Source organism: Heterocephalus glaber, unplaced genomic scaffold, assembly GCF_053883595.1.
Source record: "Heterocephalus glaber isolate CG9 unplaced genomic scaffold, H.glaber_assembly_v1.0 deba00001428, whole genome shotgun sequence".
Classification (NCBI taxonomy): Eukaryota; Metazoa; Chordata; class Mammalia; order Rodentia; family Bathyergidae; genus Heterocephalus; species Heterocephalus glaber.
The window spans coordinates 29,935,403-29,954,915 of NW_028258293.1; the positions used below are offsets into that span (position 1 = coordinate 29,935,403).

The window sequence follows — 19,513 nt, forward strand, 5'->3', positions numbered from 1 at the left end:
CTACCATTCCTCCCATTTGGCCTCTTCAGAACTTTATCTGGTTAACTCCTCCCGAAACCCTCCCCCAGGTGGCCTCCCCTGTGTCTCTCCCATAGCTCTGCAAGTGACCAGCCTTACACAGGAACACTATGTGTACCCTGTTGACATTCCAGTCTCCCTCAAGGGACAGCCTGATTATCACCAGGTCCACAGGGGCCAGCACAGGGCAGCAAGACTAGGTGGTACCAAGGGCTGCTGGAGGTGCTTCAGAGGATGACCCTGGAGTTCTGCTAACAGCTGTGTGGCTCACACACTGGGCAGCTGACACTGAGATGAGCAAGCTCTCATACAGGACTCTTTACACTCACCCTAGGCAATTTCCACCCCTCCCCTTCCTGCCCCACTAATGGCATTACTTAACATCAATAGATTTCTCCAAGCCACCCCTCAGGGCTGCTGATACCAACCAAGTTCCTGAGAAATCCCAGCCAAAAACTCCTGCTGGCTCTGAGACAAAGCAAAGCCCATCCCAGCTCAAAGTCCTGTTTTCAGCCTAAATTCTTAGCTCCTGGCCTGAACTTGCACAACCTCCTGTTGGCAGCAGAAAGGCCTTTGAGAAGCCACAGAACAGTAAAGGCAGGGGTGGTGGGGAGGTGCACCCATCTGGGGTCCCCAGCCATTCACACCTCCTGGAATGTACCTGTTCCATACCCCTCCCTCTTGTGACCACTGGCTACCAGGCCCTCACTACCCCACCCTCTTTCCTGGGTGTGGAAAGAGTTTCAGGCCAGAAGTGAGGGCCTGGGTTTCTGTCCAGTCACCCTCAACTGACTTGCTTTGTGATCTGAGCCTTACTTTACTCATCAAAGAAATGGGGCTAGATGGGGTAGCACATAAAAGTGCTTAAGCCTGGGCTGGGGTGTAGTTCAGTGGTTTGCCTCACATGCTAGAGGCCCGGCACTGCTAAAACAAAAACCAGAAAGTGCCCACTCCTGCAACAATAGGAATAAAAATTGATACATGCTACAACATGAATGAATCTTGCAAACATTATACCAAGTGAAGGAAGCCAGTTATAAAAGGCTGCATATTAAACCTTTCCATTTATAAGAAATGTCCAAAAGAGGCAAATATAGCCAGAAAGTAGATCAGTGAATGCCAGGGTTGGAAGAGTTAGGAAGGAACTAGGGGTAACTTAATAGGTATGGATCTTCTTTTTGGAGAAATAAAAATGTCCTGGAATTACATTGTGGTGACATTTGTACAATTTGGTGAATATACTGAAAACCACTGAATTGTGCAACTGAATTTTCTTGCTCTTTTAAATTTTTTTTCAATTTTTATTTTTTATTAATACATATTTGCAGTACACAACAATTACATCTCTTGTAGGGAGTTGGTACATGTACATAAAACATATTTTTTTTCATTCCCTTCTCCTCCCCTCCCTCTCCTCCCTCCCCTCTCCCTCAATCTCTTGGTCTCCTTCCCAATTGCAAATGATCTATCTCCCTATTTCTTATTTCTATCTTTATTTTCCTCTTTATATTTTGGGTTTCTCATATAAGAGAAACTATGCGATGTTTAGGCTTATGTGTCTGATTTATTTCACTTAACATTATCCATAAAGCATCCATTTTCCTACAAATGACTCATTTATCCTTTTCATCGCACAGTAGTACTCCATCATGTATAAATACCATATTTTCTTTATCAATTCATCTGTTGATGGACATATAGGCTGCTTTCAAGATTCAGCTGTTATGAACTGTGCTGCTAAAACATGGGCATGCATGTATTACTATGCTATGTTGTCTTTAATTTTTTTTATTGTTTAACTGATTTTAATAACTTGACATAAAGCCCCTAGAATTGATATAATCATAATGCAAAATACATAGATGAATACTGTCTTCTTTTAAAAATATAAAATAAATAAGCAAGACGTGAAAATAGGCAAGTTTCCACTAAATAAATTAAAACTTTAAAAAAAGAAAGTTTTCCTTTCCATGTCATTTGAAGACGGGAAATTATCATTTTAAACTATTCAAGTTTATTTAACAAATTTAAAAAGGTTTTATAAAATGTTTAATTTTCATCAGCTTCAAGGTTTATGTTGCTGCCGAATTTTGCATATAATTGAAATTTCAAATCCCCTAACAGCCACTGAATTGATTCTACTCTGGATTCTAAGGCATCAGTTTCTTCTTGCATATTTTTCTTTGCTTCTTCTAACATGTCTTGTGTTTCTTCTTGAGAAGGGCTAATGAAAACGTCACCAGTCTGGTAAGGTATCATTAAGCTGTCATCATCTGCAAGCATGATGTCGTCACAAGCATCTTCTAAATTCTGGAGTTGTTTCTTTTTTACTTCTATTTCTTTCTTTAGCTCTGTGATTCTACTCATATTCCACCCCAATGTATTTATCTTTTGTTGATCTTCGAAAGTAACATTGACATCTTCTGCAGCTGCCTTCTTCATGGTGTTGTCTTTAATTCTTTCAGAAAGATATCTAGAAGGGAATTATCTGGGTTAAATGGAATTCCTAGTTTTAGTTTTTTGAGGAATCTCCATACTGTTTTACATAGTGGTCTTACTAGTTTACATTCCCACTAATAATGTAGAAGAATTGTCTTTTCCCTGCAACCTCACTAACATTTGTTATTTGTTTTCTTGATGAAAGCCATTCTTTTTGGAGTAAGAGAGAAGAATCTCAGTGTTGTTTTAACTTGCATCTCTAATGGCCAGAGATGTTGAACAGTTTTTCATGTACTTATTGACCATCTGTACTTCTTCTGAAAAGTGTCTATTCATTTCAGTTGCTCATTTTTTGACTGGGTCTTTTATTTTGGGAGGGTATATTTTTTTTTAGTTCTTTGTATATTCTAGATATTATTCCTCTGTTAGAGGAGTAGTGGGCAAAAATTATTTTTGCCCATTCTGCAAGGTTACTTTGTTGGTGAGTTGCTTTGCTGTGTAGAAAGGAAACCTTTTATTTTGATATGATCTGATTTGTTAATTCTTTTTTTTTTTTTTTTGGTACCGGGGATCGAACTCGGGTCCTTGCACTTGCACAGCAGGCAGCAAAACCACTGAGCTAAATCCCTGGCCCTGATTTGTTGATTCTTGATACATTCTTTCATGCACCTGAGGTTCTGTCTGGAAAGCCTAAACCTATGTCTTCAAGAGTTTTACCTATTTTATCTTCCAGAAGACTGTTCCTGTTTTAACCTTTAGATCTTTGATCTATCTTGATTTTAGTTTAGTACATGGTGATTTATATGGGTCTAGATTTGGTCTTCTATATGTTTAAAGCCAGTTTTTCCAGCATCATTTATTAAAGAGGCTATCTTTCCTCCAGTATATGTTTTTGGTCCCTTTGTCAAAGATCAGAGAGCTGAATTGCCTGGGGTTGTTTCTGCATCCTCTATTCTGTTCCATTGATTCACATGTCTGTTTTTGTGGTTGTACCATGCTGTTTTTACCACAGTAGCTTTGTAATGCAATATAACTTGAAATTTCAGACGGTGAGACTTGCTGCTTTGCTCTTGTTACCCAGGACTGCTTTTGCTATTCTGAGTTTCTTCAGGTTCCATACGAATTTTAGGATTGTTTTCTCTAGTTCTGTGAGGAATGCTACTGGTATTTCGATTAGAATTACATTGAATCTGTATATCAGTTTTGGAAATATGATTGTTTTGACTATATTAGTTCTGCCTATCCTGGAAGAAGTAACATCTTTTCATTTTCTAATCTCTTCTTTAATCTCCTTTTTCAGAGTACTGTAGTTTTAGTTGTAGAGGTCTTTTATTTCCTTGGTTAGGTTAATTCCTAAGTATTTAATTGTTCTTGATGCTATCAGGTGTGGTATTATTTTCCTAATTTCTTTCTCAGTGAGTTCATTATTGGTGTATGGGAAACTACTGATTTTTGTTTAATTTTTTATCCTGGTACATTCTGAATTTGTTTTTTTTTAATTTGGTTATTTTTTAAAATTTGGTTATTAATTCTAGGAGTCTTTTGGTGGAATTTTTTTGGCCCTCTGTGTAGAGGATCATGTTGTCTGCAAATAATGATAACTCTACTTCTTTCTTTCCTGTACTTAACTTTATTTCTTTCTCTTGCCTGATTGTCCAGACTAATGTTTTGACTACTATCTTCAGCAGGAATGGTGATAGTGGACATCCTGGTTTTGTTCCTGATTTTAGAGGGAAAGCTTTCAGTTTTACAGCATTTAAATATGATGTTGGCAGTAGGTTTGTCATAAATGACTTTTATCAGATTGAGAGGTCCTTCTATACCTATTTTCTCCAGGGTTTTTATCATGAATGGATGTTGGATTTTGTCATTTATTGAGATGATCATTTCACTTTTGTCCTTGTTTCTATTTTTTTTTTTTTTTGGTATGGGGATTGAACTCAGGATCTTGCACTTGCAAAGCAGGTGCAGCGCCACTGAGCTACATCTCCAGCCTTGTCCTTGTTTCTATTTATGTGATGTATTACATTTATTGATTTGCATATGTTGAATCATCATTGGATCCCAGGGATGAAGCCTACTTGGTCATGATGTATGATCTTTTTGATGATTTGTTGCATTTTGTTTGTCATTATCTTGTTGAGGACTTTTGCATCTGTGTTCATTAAAGAGAATGGCCTATAGTGTTCTCTCTCTCGCTCTCTCTCTCTCTCTCTCTCTCTCTCTCATTGTTGTTGAGACAGAGTCTCACCATGTAGTTTAGGCTGGGCTTGAACTCACTATGTAGTTCAGACTGGCCCTGAACTCATGAAGATCCTCCTGCCTCAGCCTTCCAAGTAAGTGCTGGGATTACAGGCACCCAGCTTAGTTCTCTTTTTGGGTTGGGTCTTTGTCTGGTTTTGGAATCAGGGTAATGCTAGCTTCCAGGAATGACTTTGAGAGCACTTCTTCCCTTTCAGTTTCATTTAAGAGTTTGAAGGAGTTTTGGCATTAGATCTTCCTTAAAGTTCTTGTAGAATTCAGCAGTGAATCCATCAGGACCTGGGCTTTTCTTAAATGGTAGGGTTTTTTTTAATCACTGCTTTTATTTCATTGCCTGTTGTTGTGACACCATGTATACTGGGCTCATGATTCTGCAAATACTGAGGAATGAAGTCTCAAACCAAAGGAGGTTAGTAGAGTTTTTATTGGAAATAAAGAGAATAGAACGTGGATTTCCAGGAGTCCCAAATGGGGTGGCTGCATGGGCTTGCAGCCATTTAGAATACTACAATTGCAGTAATTTAGAATTACCTACAGGCAAATAGGGTATTGGAATTGCTTAGTCATTTTGTGGGCAACTATCACTGGTGTCTCTGTGCAGTTAAAAAAAAGCCAATAGGAATCAGGCTCTCTAGCTCAGTTCTTTCGCTGTGTTTACAGTAAACTAGGATCTTAGAAAGAACTAATGATTTTATATTATAATATCCTCAAAAATCCTAAGGGTGGGGCGGGCTGTATTTCATGTTAGAGGAAGTTCATTGTAATTTCACATTCCTCAAAATTCAGGAGTTCAGTAGGTGTTGGTCCCTTTCTGCTAGAGTAAGGGGCCACACTCCATGTTGCCTAAGTAATGTTCATTTCTGGTCAAAGTCCTAGTTCACTGTCTATTCTTAATTTTTATCAATATGGCTGGCCATCCCACTCTATTTCAGGCCATTCCACTAGCTAGCTGCCTTACTTATAAGCTAACTAAATAAACTATTTTCTACAATTGGATTATTTAGAGTTTTTATGTCTTCTTGGTTCAGCTTTGTAATTCATCTCCATCTAGGAATCTATCCATTTCTTCTGAATTCTCCAATTTATTGCAGTACATATTCTCAAAGTAGTTACTAATAATCTTCTGGATTTTTGCAGTGACTGTTGTGATTTCACCTTTTTTTATTTCTAATTGCATTAATTTGGGTCTTTTCTTTTCTGAGAAGATTGGCTAAGGGTTTGCCTATTTTCTTAGTTTTTTTCAAAGAACCAGCTCTTAGGTTCACTGATTATTTGTGGGGGTTTTTAGCCTCAATTTCATCAATTTCTGCTCTGATCTTTATAATCTCGTCCCTTGTACTAGCTTTGATTTGGATTGTTCTTGTTTTTCTAGGACCCTGAGGTAAATCATTAGGTTATTTATTTGAGCTCACTCTGTTTTTCTGATGTGGGGATTCACAGTTATAAATTTCCCTCTTAGGCTGCTTTCTTTTTTTTTTCAAATAACTTTATTATCACACACACATACAAAAAATTAAAACCATTCAAAGAAGAACAATATAAGGGGGAAAAAACTACAATAATATTCAAAAACAGTAGAACTCAACCAAAACAAAACTGAAAAGCACTTAAACATTTTTCCATGTAACTTAAAAAAGTATCTCAAGCACCAAGACACCAGAGGATGTAATTTGTTTCAGAAAGATCCCCAAAATCAACGTTGAACAAATAATGATCTGGAAAAAAACTCCAGTTAGTTAACAGACTCCACATAAGCCAAACTGCTCCTAATTTTTTTTTTTTTTTTTTTTTTTGGTACCAGGGATCAAACTCGGGTCCTTCTGCAGGCAGTGGAACCACTGAGCTAAATCCCCAGCCCCCTAAAATAGATCAATATTCTTTTTCTTTTTTTGGTACTAGGAATTGAACTCAGGACCTTGCACTTATAAGCCAGGCGGCAGAACTACTGAGATAAATCCCCGGCCCTTCTCCCCAATTTAAATTTTGATACAGTCCTATGACACGCGATGGAAACACAATCCAAGAAATATGTTGTTAGGCCATTTCATCCGTGTGTATCCTTAATTACACTTTCAGTTTCTCACACTAGAGAAACTATTCGGTATTTACACATGTGTGTCCTATTTAGTTCACTTAAGAGGATGGCCTCAATATGCATCCATTTAGCTATAAATGCCTCTAGTTTCTAAGACTGGAAGTCCCATTTGACCCCGCTATTCCACTGCTGGGGATCTTCCCCAAAGAATTAAAAGAATCATACCACAGTGATATATGTGCACCCATGTTCATAGCAGTGCAGTTTGTAATAGCTAAAACTTGGAAACAGCCCAAATGCCCAACAACTGGAGACTGGATAAAGAAAATGTGGTTTTTTTAAATAAAATGGAGTACTACTCAGCCATAAAAAATGAGAAATTAGAGACATTTATAGCTAAGTGGATGCACATTGAGGTGATACTCTTAGGTGAAATAAATAGGACACACATGTGTAAATACTGAATAGTTTCTCTGGCGTGAGAAACTGAAAGTGTAAATAAGGACTAAATGTATAATAGGTAATGTGAAATAGGAGGAAAAGGGGCAAAGGGGAAGGAAGTGGGAGGGCTAGGGGAAAGGATAGAAGGGAATGGGATTAATATGAGAAAATGGAAAAATAGGAACAAAATTTTTGTAAATAGGGAGGACTGGAGGGGTTGAAGGGAGGGCTGGGCAAGGGTGAAAAATAAGAACCAAGAGAGACTATGTAAAGGTGCAAATTTCCAATGATGAATGTCATTATATTGTATACCTAAAATGTACCAATGATTAGAATGAATAATAGATAATGCAACATAGGAAGAAAAGGTCCAGAGGGGTAGGGGTAGTGGGAGGGGCAGGGGAAAGGAAAGAAGGGAAAGGAAAAATGATGAGAAATGGAAAAAATGGAAATAAAGTCTTTGTAAATAGGGAAGGGTGGAGGGCGTGAAGGGAGGGCTAGGAATGGGGAAAAAATAAGAACCAAGATGCATCATGTAAAGGTACAATTCCCAATGAGAAATGTAATTGTGTTGTATACCTACAATGTACCAATAAAAGAATTTAATACAAAAAAAATGTCTCTAGTTTCTTGTTCTTTATGGCTGAGAAGTACTCCATTTTATTAAAAAAAAAAAACCACATCTTTATCCAAGGGCTGCTTTCATTGTGTTCCACAGTTTCTCATATGTTGTACTGGCATTATTATTTGATGCTAGGAATTGTCTAATTTCTTCTGTGATGCACTGATTATTCAAGAGTGTATTGTTTCGTTTCCATGAGTTTCCATAATTTTTTTTTTTTTTTGAGACAGGGTCTCCCTATGTAGTTCAAGCTGGCCTTGAACTCACTATGTAGCCTAGGCTGGCCTCAAACTCACAGCAATCCTCCTGCCTGAGCCTTCTGAGTACTGGGATTACAGGTGTGTGCCACCTGCAAGCCCGACTGAGCTTGCATAATTTCTGTGGTTTCTTTTGCCATTGATTTCTAGTTTCATCATTCAATGATTTGACAATATGCATGGGATAATTTTGATTCTTTTGCATTTACTAAAGCATGCTTTATTGGCTAGTATGTAGTCTAGAGAATGTTCCATGTACTGCTGAGAAGCATGTATATTCTGCTGTTGTTGGGCGGAACATTCTAAATATCAATTAAGTCCATTTTTTGGAAGGTTTAGTTCAACCTTGGTGTTTCTTTATTGATTGTTTTTGTCTAGTTAATCTGTCTACTTGTGACAGTGGAGTACTGAGTTATCCCACTATAAACTGTGTTGATGTTTATCTGATCTTTTGTGTCCAGTAGTGTTTGTTTTATGAAGTTGGGTATGTGGTGTTTGGTGCATATATGTTTATAATTGTTATCTCTTCTGTTGAATTGTTCCTTTAATCAATAAATAAAGACCTTTTTTGTCTCTTGAAGTCTACTTTGTCTGAAAATAGAATAGCTACTCTTGCTTATTTCTGGGTTCTTATTGCATGGAATATTGCTTTCTATCTTTTGGGTTTTACTCTATAAATTTCTGTTTTAGGTTAAATGTGTTTCTTGTATGCATATACTGTTGGATTTTGTTTCTTGGCCCATTCTACAAGTCTATGTCATTTGATCAAGGAATTGAGACCATTCACATTGAGTTATAACTGAAAGGTACTGCCTTATTCCTGTCATTGCATTATTTTCCTGATGCTAATTTCTCTTTTCCCCCTTCTGCTTACCCTGCCTAGTGTATTCATTCTAGTAGCCCTTTTGTCATTGTAAGCTTCATTGTCTCTTTTTAGAATATCTTTGAAAATTTTTTGGAGTGTTGGCTTGGTGGTCATATTTTCTTTAGGCACTTTTTGTCATGGAAATATACTTCTCCATCAGTTTTGAAAGATAGTTTTACAGGATGTATCAGTCTGGGTTGGAAGTTATTTTCTTTTAGAGCTTGATACTCTTTGCCCCAAGCTTCTTTGGCCTTTAAGGTTTGAGAAGTCTGCTATAATTCTAATGGGTTTACCTTTATAAGTAATTTGTTACTTTTCTTTAACAGCTTTTAAGATTTGTTCCTTGTATGGAATTATGGTATTTTGACTATAATGTGTTGTGGGGAGGTTCTTTTCTGATTGTGGCTAGCTCACTTATCTGTGATTTTCCACCATATTTGGAAAGTTATCTGCTATTATTTGTGTAAACAGGTTTTTATGCCATTTATGCTGTCTTCTGATTTTTCACTAATTCTAATTAATCTTAATTTTCTTTGCATCACCTAGCAGATGTTGGATCCATTTTTCATATTTTCTTTGGTGTATTTAAGGTATCTCTAAATAACTGGTCACTGACCTCAGTCCCATCTTCTAGTTCTGACACTGTCCTCACATTGGTCACTTCTGCTACTCATAATTTCAACAGAATTTTAATCTCCTGAGTTTTTATTTGGCACCTTTTCATAGACTCTAATTCTTTGCTAAACTGGTCACTCATGTTTTGTATCATTTTGTTGAGCTCAGTTAGGTTTTTTTTTCCCTGGCCCTTCAGTTAGGTTTTTATTAGGGTCTTCTATCAACTCAGTGATTATTTTCTTAGGTCCATTATCTATTTAGTTATATCTTCTTTGAGTTCACTGAGAATCTTATTGGTCTGTTTTTTTTTAATTTCCTCTGTTATCCTTTTGAATAATTCAGCTTTGTGGCTTTTGATTTCTACTCTTTCCATGCCCCATGGATCAGCTTTAGGGGGAGGGTTGATAGTTTTTGTAGGCAATTATTGCCTCATTGCCTCATGTTTCTATTGGTTTTTGTTTGTTTTTTTGTGCTGAGGTTTGTGGTTGATTATAGAAGACTATCTTTAGTTAGTGTCTGCTTTTCAGTGATGCCCTCCAGGTGTGGCTAGCTATAGGCCCCTCTCTCTGTCCCAAGATTCAACCAATTCTGTTTATTTGGAAAGGGAGGCTACTGTGTATTTGGTCTAGCATCCAGTTCTCTAGGAATGGGCCAAAGTATTGTTAATGACATAAAACCAACCCTAATATTGGTATAGAGAAAACCAATTAATAGCAACAACTGTGCCACTTTGGCAATGGCAATGAAACCATCCAAAATAATAGTGCCAAAGACAAATTAGATACTGATAAACCCTAATAACCAATAATGTACTACCCTTATCCATAGAAAAGAGATCTATAATTATATTATAAACACTAAGACAAACCAAATATTGACATACAGTAAATATCTACTAAATGTAATAACTATACCTCTGCTAACAATAAAACAGTATTCAACAGTAATAGCATAGCATTAACTATCTAAAATTCATAAAGTTTAATGGTTATACTAGTAAAGATAAAGGGGGTGGGAAACTGGAGAATGAAAACAATAAAATCTGAAAAAATTGGAAGATAAGACTAAGGAGAGAAAGGTGAGACAGAGGATCCTATTGAGGAATAAAAGGAAATTAACAGTATTAGATAAAAGTAACAAAAAATGAAAAAAGAAGAAAAAAGAAAAAAGAGCAAAATTTTAAAAATAAAAATAAGAAGGAAAAAATAAAATTAAAAGGAGAAAATAAAAAAAGAAAGAGAAAAAGAGAAAAACTCCAAACCAGAAGAAACCAATGAAGGAAAAAGAATAAAAAGCATTCTTTTGTGTTTTTAAGGGAATGGTTTCTTTCCAGGATCCACAGTCTTGGAGTTCAGCAACTCACAATTTTCCCTGCCTAGCTTTAGGGCCTATGGGTTTGTGAGGTGCCTTCCCACTGCACCCCACACCAGAGTCCGTATATCCCAGACTGGCAATCATCTAAGGTGTGTGCTTGCTCACACTGGGAGATGGGGAAAGCAATCAGACCACTTGTGTCTGTTAGGCGTAGGCCACAGGGTGAGTATTTAAGCAGACTACTGGACTTAATGCCTGTACTTTCAGACCCAGCTGCCTCTAAAAGCCACCCTCACCTGGGCTAGTTTCTCACTACAGAGAATAGGGTCTATGTCCTTCTGGACCTAAGTTTAAATTTCTCAAGGGTTCTATGTCTAGCCTACACCCTCTCTGCAGCTGTCACCTATGGCTGTTTCTCATCCAGTCACTGGGGAAGGGTAACAATGGGAACCCTAAAGTGGAGTTGTTCTGTAGTTATTCTGTGGTTCAGTCTTAAGTAATTAACCATTTCCCCAAATGGCACCTGATTATGTGCTTTCTGGCACTATGACAGGCACTGCAGTAGGTTTCATCTTCAACTCTAGCCTTCTGTGAAGGAGTCACTAATGGAGTAAAACCCTGCACTGTTTTTGCAGTTTACAATAGCTGTGGGAATTTCTTGGGGCTAGTGGTACTGGCCAGATCTATAATTTCTCCCTGGATCTGCCAACCTTCCAGGCTTACCTTCTCTCCCTGGTCATTGGCCTCATTTGTCAGTCTGGTGTTTGGTGCCTCTGCTGCACTGTGCCAAGGGGAAACAAAACATAGAGCTGGCTCAGAGTTGGTGGGTGGCTGTGGCCAGGGCATTGAATCCATGGGCATGGAGTTGCTTGGGGGACAATGTGTGGCTCCATTGTCAACTGCCATGGGGGCACAGCTCTGTTGTCATTTGCAATGGGGACATGGCTCCTGCAATAAGCAATTTAAATAAGTATGTGTGATATGTGGATTTTATCTCAATAAAACTTTTTCTTTTTACGTGTCCAGATCTGGAAGTCAACTGATGATTGCTGCACTAGTGTGGAGTGTGGAGTGTGTGAGACCATTGGTGGCTACACCAGAAGAGACAATGGCCTGGGGTTCTTGGTGGTACTTTTAGCCCCTTTATCCTTACCTAGACTGGGGTCTCCAGGACTTCAGATTCTGAGAGCCACTCTGTTCCCTCAAAGAACTCTTCTGCTCAAATTAAGGTGAATGTTTTTCTGTTCTTTGCAATCCAAACCCTTGCCTGGTACAAGATGCACTGTGTTTTCAGTTCTTAGCAGATTTTAAATATTTAATGTGTTCCAGAAATGGCAGAACCAACATATGTAGATTGTTATTATTGGTAGTCAGAGCAGTTATTGTTTGTTGTGCTACCACTTGCTTGCTGGGGGGAAATGGGTAGGTACAATGGGACTTGCTCGGTACCATGTTGAACTTTGCACACGGATTACCTCCTGATGACAACCTTACCAAGAGGATGCCACCAGCCTTATTCTGCAGATTAAAAACATGGGGTTAAGGGGTCAGGGATTTAGCTCAGTGATTCCGGCTCTTGCCTTGAAAGCACAAGGTCCCAAGTTTGATGCCTGGTACCAAAAAAAACCAAAACAAAAACCATGGGCTTGAGTAAACAAACTGTGGTACATCCACACAATGATAAAATGAAATAATTGATCAAATCGCAAAAAGACACAGAGGGAGCTAGACGTGGGGGTACATGTCTGTAATCCTAGTACTCTAAGAAGCTGGGGCGTGAGGGTGACAGATTCAAGTCTATCCTGTAAAACTTGGCAAAACTTTGTCTTAAAATTAAAAAAATAAAAAGTGGTTGGAAACGTTGCTCAGTGTGCAGGCCCTAGGTTCAATCTCCAGTACTGGGGGGAAAAAAGACAGAGGAAACTTGGAGGCGCACTGCTAAATGACAGAAGCCAATCTGAAAGGCCACATACTGTGTGCTTCTAACTATATGACATTCTAGAAAAAGCAAAATTACACAGGCAGCAAAAAGATCAGTGCTTGCCAGGGGGTCAGGGGGGAGGAAGGGAGAAATAGGTAGAATGGATGAGCTAGTAATACAAAGGCCTGTCATCATACATTTGTCAAACCCCATAGAATGTACAAGGTAACATGAGCTCCAATGTAAACTATGGACTTACTTAGTGATAATGTATCAGTATCAGTTCATTAATTATAACAAATGTACTGTATTAGTACAAAATGTAAAGAATAAAGGGAACTAGGGTGGGGGAAGGTAGTGAAGGAGAATATGTGGGGACTCTCTGTACTCTCTAATCAAAATTTTAAACCTAAAACTGATCTTCTAAAAATTCTACTAATTAAATACATACACACATACCCAAGAAGTTAAATGATTCACATAAGGCCAAACAGCTAACCATGGAGGAGGGAGGATTTGAACCCAGGGCAGCTGACTAAAGCCCAGACTTCCCATGGCAGCATCCCCAGAGGGAGAGTCTGCCCACATTTACATCCTCTTCCACCTCTCTGCTGGCTACATCTATGGAACTTTGACCTGCTACCCAGGGGATAGAGCTTGGTGTTTTGGTTGGCAGAGGGTGTTTTCAGGCCTGGGGTGAGCATTTCCAAGGGTCTGGGAGGAAGACGAAAACCTCTGAGGTGTTAGGACAGGGGGAGCCAAGGCCTGACATCCTCCTGCAGCCTGCCAGCCAGGGCCTGGGGAAGGTTGGAGGCATGGAGGAAATACTTCCTTCTCCTTGGCTTTGGATGCCCTTACTGGGGCCTCAGCCAGAGCCTGAGTTTAACCACTGGCAGCCAGGGTGACCGCCACAGCCCTGGTATCGTGGGGGGGCTTGAACACCTTGAATGACCTCCATGGGTGCCTTTCCAGCACTCAGCTTCTAAGGTTAATAGCCACCTGCTTGCTCCTCTCCCCTAGGTGCAAAGCATAAGGGAGCCAGGAGGTCCAGAGGACACATCCCACGGGCCCTACTGCTCTGCCCACGGAGACCTACATTCCCTGGGCCAAGTCACTGGGAGTCCTGGCAGTGTAGCACCATCTTGGCACCCATTTCAAAGCTTGAATGAAAGCTGTAGGAATGCCTGGAACACGGTTAGAGGCCTGGTCAGCCTGAGGTCCCTCCCATCTTTGGTAGTGACAAGGTATAGGTATGATGTAGCCCAGATAACTTACAGAAGTAGTGACTCACACTTCACTTCGAGTAAACCTCAGGTATGCAAGGCACAAGGCCACAATGACCTCTTTCCTCTGGGCTGGGGGATATGGCCTTGGAATATGACTAGCTCTCCTCTGTGGTCCTTGCTAACTGCTGTGGCTGACTCCTGGTCCCACTCAGTGTGGCAGGAAAGCCTGGTATCCCAGAGTCCTTTGTCCTCTGGCAAGCCCTCCTTGTCTCAGCTCAAGAAGCCCTTTTCCAGGAAGTCTTTCTGATGGGTCAGGGTCTCTGCTGGGTCCCAGAGCTCCATGCTTCGTCAGGCCACAGCACTAACCTGTTAGAGGCTTTCTGGAGAGGGTGGAGGGTAAGCAGAATTCAGAAATAAGGGGGGATTTGGTGCACAAAGGGTAGAAGAAGGCACATTCCAGGTAAGGGGACTGTACAGAGCAGGCCCGAGAGGCCAGCAGGGAGGCTTCTCTAGGGCAGAAGGGGCCTTCAGGCTGTGGCCACCAAGTGAAGACCCATTTGAGTTGCATGTGGTGGCTATGGTGGGGCTTGCTGCCAACAGGCGCCTTCCCCTCCTTCCAGGGGTAGCAGGGCATGTCCTAAGCAGCTCACCAACCAGGCCATTCCCAAAAGAAAAACTCAAATCATATCTCCGAAACCAATCTCTGGCCACAGGCCTAGGACTGGAGGTGGGGGGATAGTATTGATTCTGGGATTTCCCACTTCCAAAGGCTTGTAAAAGGTCCACCCAGAGAAATGTAGAGCCAACCAATCCCAGGCTCCACACTGCTGCACTCCAGACATTTGTGGTTAGCTCTCTGGGAGCCCCCACAGATTTGAGACTTTTTCACCACATGGCTTCATTAGACAGCTTGACTCTGGAGATCTATGCTGTCACCATCTCACTTTGTGACCTTAGCTAAACTGCTCCACCTCTCTGGGCCTCAGAGAAAGCTTTAGATTCTAATGAAATTATCAGAGAAAGGAGTCAGACCCAGGGCAGAAAAGAAGTGCCTGAGGGCAGCTGCAGTGGGAAAGAGGCAGGCTGTAGGATTCAGTGGTGAAAAAGCCAGGTGGAACCATCCTTGTCACACCTGCTCATTGTTTGGAGGAAAAGTTACTCAATGGCCAGGACTGAAAGCCAGACTCCTCAAAGAATCAATCAGGCCATAATTAGAGTCACTGTGAATCTTTTCCCTCAGTGATGCCAGAGTCTCCTATTTGTTTACCTGACACTTCTGTCCCTCTGATAGGAAGTAGCCTCTGATTGCTACTTCCTTGGGGAGAAGGGAGGGAGGCCAAGGCAGACCCATCTTCCCAGCAGGTCTGGGCTACCCTCTCATAGGAAGCGCTCCCTGCTTCTCTCAGCAGGAAGGCCCAACTTCCTCCCTGAACTGCAGCCTTCAGGGCACCATCTGTCCTGTCCCTCAGGGTCTGGATCTCATTCAGCACGTGCTTGAGAGGCCTCCCGCCATGTGCCCTGCATGCTAGGAGCTGAGAACCAGATGTCTGCTGAGCCTCTCCCTCAGATAAGGCCATGAGGAAAGACCTGCATTCTGGGACACATTAGGGGCCACAGGCTGGACAGGAAGCTCAGGTGCCTGCCCCAGGCCTTCTGTTGTCTTAGCACAGAGGGAATCTCCTTTTCCAGGTCAGGGCTACAAGCTCAGGCTGAGTAGTTACCAGGCATGACCTGGCTTTTCTCAAAAAACAGAGCTGAGCATCTCAGAACTCCAAATCTTGGGCTGAAAATGCCACAAGCTGCAGTTTTGGAATCACCGTTTGTACAAAACACACCTCATGGAATCCTGGAACAATTTAGTTGGCGTCTTAGAACTACTAAGTCACAAAATGTCAGCACTGACCATGCCGTGGAGCCAATCCCTCCAGCCTCCCTTCTCTGCAGAAATCCCTTGTACAGCAAGGAGTGGTGGTACCAGCCTCCCCAGATCAGCCAGAGGCCTATACACCCTAGAGACGGCCCCCACCTCTCTGTGGGACTGAGTGGCTCCCTCAAGCTGCCAGGACTGTTGGAAGGCCATCCTGGGAAGAGTTCTTCCCACTGCTCTCCCCTTCCCCATCGCACTGCCAAGCTCTCCCTGGAACAGGCAGAGCCAGCAAACACCCCACCACCACCAAGGCCTCAAGGGCCAGCCCAGAGGCCTGGGGAGGGGGAGATTCACGACCCTCTCCCCCTCAGGTTGATCCTAGGGGCCTCATAGGACCCCAGTGACTCAGTCATCAGATCAGGGCTGGCCTTACCTGATGCCTCTCCCAGGCCCAAGGGCAGAAGTGCCACAGGGCTGAATGTGGCACAGACTTGCACTGGGCAAATTTGTCTCTGCCCAGTTTTTGCACCTTGAAGGAATGGGAGTAGTGATTTTATTTACTTATGTAGTATAGCAGGGCTGCTATACAAACAGGCTTACCAAGTGGCCCTGGGTGGCAAGAGAAGCAAGTAATACCATCTGAGGAAGCTTCGCTTGCCTCCTTCCCCTTCTTACCCCTCCAGCCTCACCCCCTCCTGCCCCTTTTTCCTCCCACAGCTTCCACGGTGTCCTCCAAGGACACCATGCTGCCCAGCTTCCCCAGCTCCTTACCTTTGCCCAGGCTGGGCCCCTGTCAGGACCACTCTCCCACAGGCCAACCCAACTCCCATCCATCTTAACAAATGGACCCTGAGCAAGACCTGGCCTGACAGCCCCGCAGAAGCTCACTTCATGCGCACATTGCACTGCAGGTCATCATCTGCTTCCGAGGCTGCCTGCACCAGGTTGAGAGCTTGTGATCCATTTGGCTAAGCATCTGCCACTCTGCCCAGTGATGGGGACACAAGATACCTCAGGCCCCCATCCTGCTAGAGGAGCCACAGTGTAGGGAAACTAGGTGCCCTGTGTTGAGCCTGGCCCCAAGAAGGTGCCCACATAGTTATGAGCTGGAAAAGCAGATAAACATGCAGAGGAAAGAAGGAAGTAGTCAGAGCCTTTTAAACCTCACAATGGTGGACCTACTCCCCTGCCTGCTCTGAATTCTGCCTTTTGCCAATTATAGAAGAAAATTAAGACACTAAAAAAATTTCATTTAGGTTCCTTTCTCCCACAAATTTTTCTTAAACTTCTGGTATCTGCACGTTTCTTCTGTTCCAGCTCTAGAGAAGATGACCTCATGGTTAGCACAGGAACTTAGTTTTCTCCCTGTCATTAACATTTCTCTTCCTCACAGCATTCTGCAAATAGCAGCAATCTCTCTGCTTCCAGGCATATCTCAGAGCCTGGACCCTAAACTTTTCTTTCCTCTTTCAAATGTCCAGGTTTCACTCTGGCAATCAAAGATCAACTTTGCTCTGATGCTGAGGAAGAAAGCCCAGGAGTCAGCTGGTCCACCTTGAAGGTTCACACCAATTCCATGACTCAAGGCCTCTAATTCCACCACTTGTCATTCATCCCATTAGCTGAAACACCACTTTCTCTAGGATTCTCTCTTAAATACAAATTTTCCCTGGAGTGGGGGGGTCCATTAAATCCCCAAATTAGAGGTCAAGGTAACAGTTAATACTTAGCTTGAGAGAGCCAGGTAAGCACAGGGGTTTGAAGAGTCTATGCTGCATGGATTTGAGCCCAGTTTTACCACTGAAATAAGCAACTCCTTAATGTTTCTAGGCCTCGGTTTCCTCATTTGTAACATGGGCATGATACCTACCTCATGGGTTGTTATGAAGATGAAATGAGGTACTACATGCAAGGCCCTTAGATAAGGCCCTCAGGGGGGTAAGCCAGAGACACCTCCACTGTGAGCTTCAGTTTTGCTGCTCCATAAAATGGGACAAGAATCCCTGTCCTCCTGCCTTTTTTTCATTAACCGTAGGGTACTTCCTCCACAAGAGAGGCAGATATTGTTCTAGAAACCAGGAGGCTGCTCTCTGTGGTCTGTCTCTACCTCCTTTCTCCCTTCCTCCCTCCTATGTTTTTCTTACCTGGAAGAAGGTACCAGTGGCTGTGAGCTAGGATCCTTAGGGTGTCCTATCCAGAGGCAGTGATGTAGCTTCACTGGAAGAGCTGAAGGAACAAGGGGACAAACCCAGTGAGATCTTCCACACACACCCTCCCGTGAAGCTGGTGGCTGATCCCTGTGAAGCTGTGAAGCTGGTGGCTGATCCCTGGGCACCGAAACCCAAGACATGGATGCCACTTCACCTCATGCTGCTAGTACACCAGCCTCACCTTCAACCCAGACAACCTACTCTCTTAGCCCCTTGGCTTCTGTGCAGGGCTCAAAGGCCCCAAAGGCCAGGACCCTGGAGGCAGAGGCTCTCTCCTGATGCAGGGAACCTGTTCCTCTAAGGTAGTGGCCAGGCCAGCTGTTCTTCCAAAGCAGCTGTGGAGGGGAGGGCGGGCCAGTGGGCTGGAGGCGGATCTGGGGCACTGCAATTATGAGCCTGAGTTCTGACTCATGTGCACCTCCCCTGAGCCCAGCTCCTGCAGCCAGCAGGGCAGCCCCCTACCCAGGAACTGGAAGAAGGGAGGGTACTGAGGCCATGGCAAGATGACAGCAGGGAAGGGGCTTCGCATGGGTACCACAGGCCTCAGAGGATGCTACCACCTTGCCTTCTCGGGGACACTGAGACTGGCAGAGCCAGGGACATGACCATATCATCCAGAGAAGCAGAGGCAGAGACAGAGCTGGGACCCAGGGCAGTGATGGCTTAAGCCTAGTGCCCAGCCAGCACCCATGTCAGCAGGAGAACTCTCCCGAGCTCATTGGCACTCTGCAGCCACACAACAGCAAAAAGCATGCAGCCAAGACTCTGCCTCAGGCCAGGCAGAGTTGAGCTCAGAGACAGTGTAGGCAGACCCTGGAATAGCCCAGTCTGCCTCTACACCTCAGTGCCCAGCCTCTCATAATGCCTGCGATGCCTTGCACTCTGTAGTTTACAAAACATACTTGTTTCTTCTATCTTCCAAAGTGACCTCAAGACCTAAATAACAGAAAAATGTAAATAGATAAGGGCTTCTCCTGCTTGTTAAACTACAGTCTGACACAACAGAAAAAATAAATAAACTACAGTCTGATAGGTCTAGGCAGGGTCCAAGAGTCTGCATTTCTGGCATGCTCCAAGTGATGCCCATGCTGCAGGTCCATGGACCACAATTTGAGCAGCAAGGACAATGCTGAAAGCAGGATGTTGGCAGGTCAAACTGCCCATGTTAGAATCTTAGCGTCTACAGTATGACCTTGAGCAAGTTACTTAACCTCTCCTTATGTAGAAAACAGTAATAATAAAATCCATGCATAAGATTGATGTGGAGGATTAAATTAGTTAACACATGTTAAATACTTAAAGTAGGGCAGAGGGTATAGCTCATCTGCCTAGCATGTGCAAGGCCCTGGGTTCCAAACCCAGCATCAAAAACTAAACAACGCCACCTGCCTCGAAAGCACAAGGTCCCAAGTTTGATCCCC

At 42.5% G+C, this 19,513-nt stretch overlaps 1 protein-coding gene and 1 pseudogene across 6 annotated transcripts in view; both read right to left on the reverse strand.

Moving 5' to 3' along the window:
- Nucleotides 1-19,513, reverse strand: part of Gdpd5 (glycerophosphodiester phosphodiesterase domain containing 5) — a 92,758-nt gene that overhangs the window by 43,078 nt on the left and 30,167 nt on the right. For 4 of the 6 annotated variants that reach the window (XM_087211951.1, XM_004863221.3, XM_087211947.1 and 1 more), the window contains one exon: nt 18,027-18,108. The exons of the other annotated variants lie outside the window; for them this stretch is intronic. The gene's annotated coding sequence lies outside the window, so the exon portion shown is untranslated. The remainder of the gene's footprint in view (nt 1-18,026; nt 18,109-19,513) is intronic. 6 annotated transcript variants of the gene reach the window in all.
- On the reverse strand, nt 2,003-10,358 carry LOC147828054 (prefoldin subunit 4 pseudogene; annotated as a pseudogene).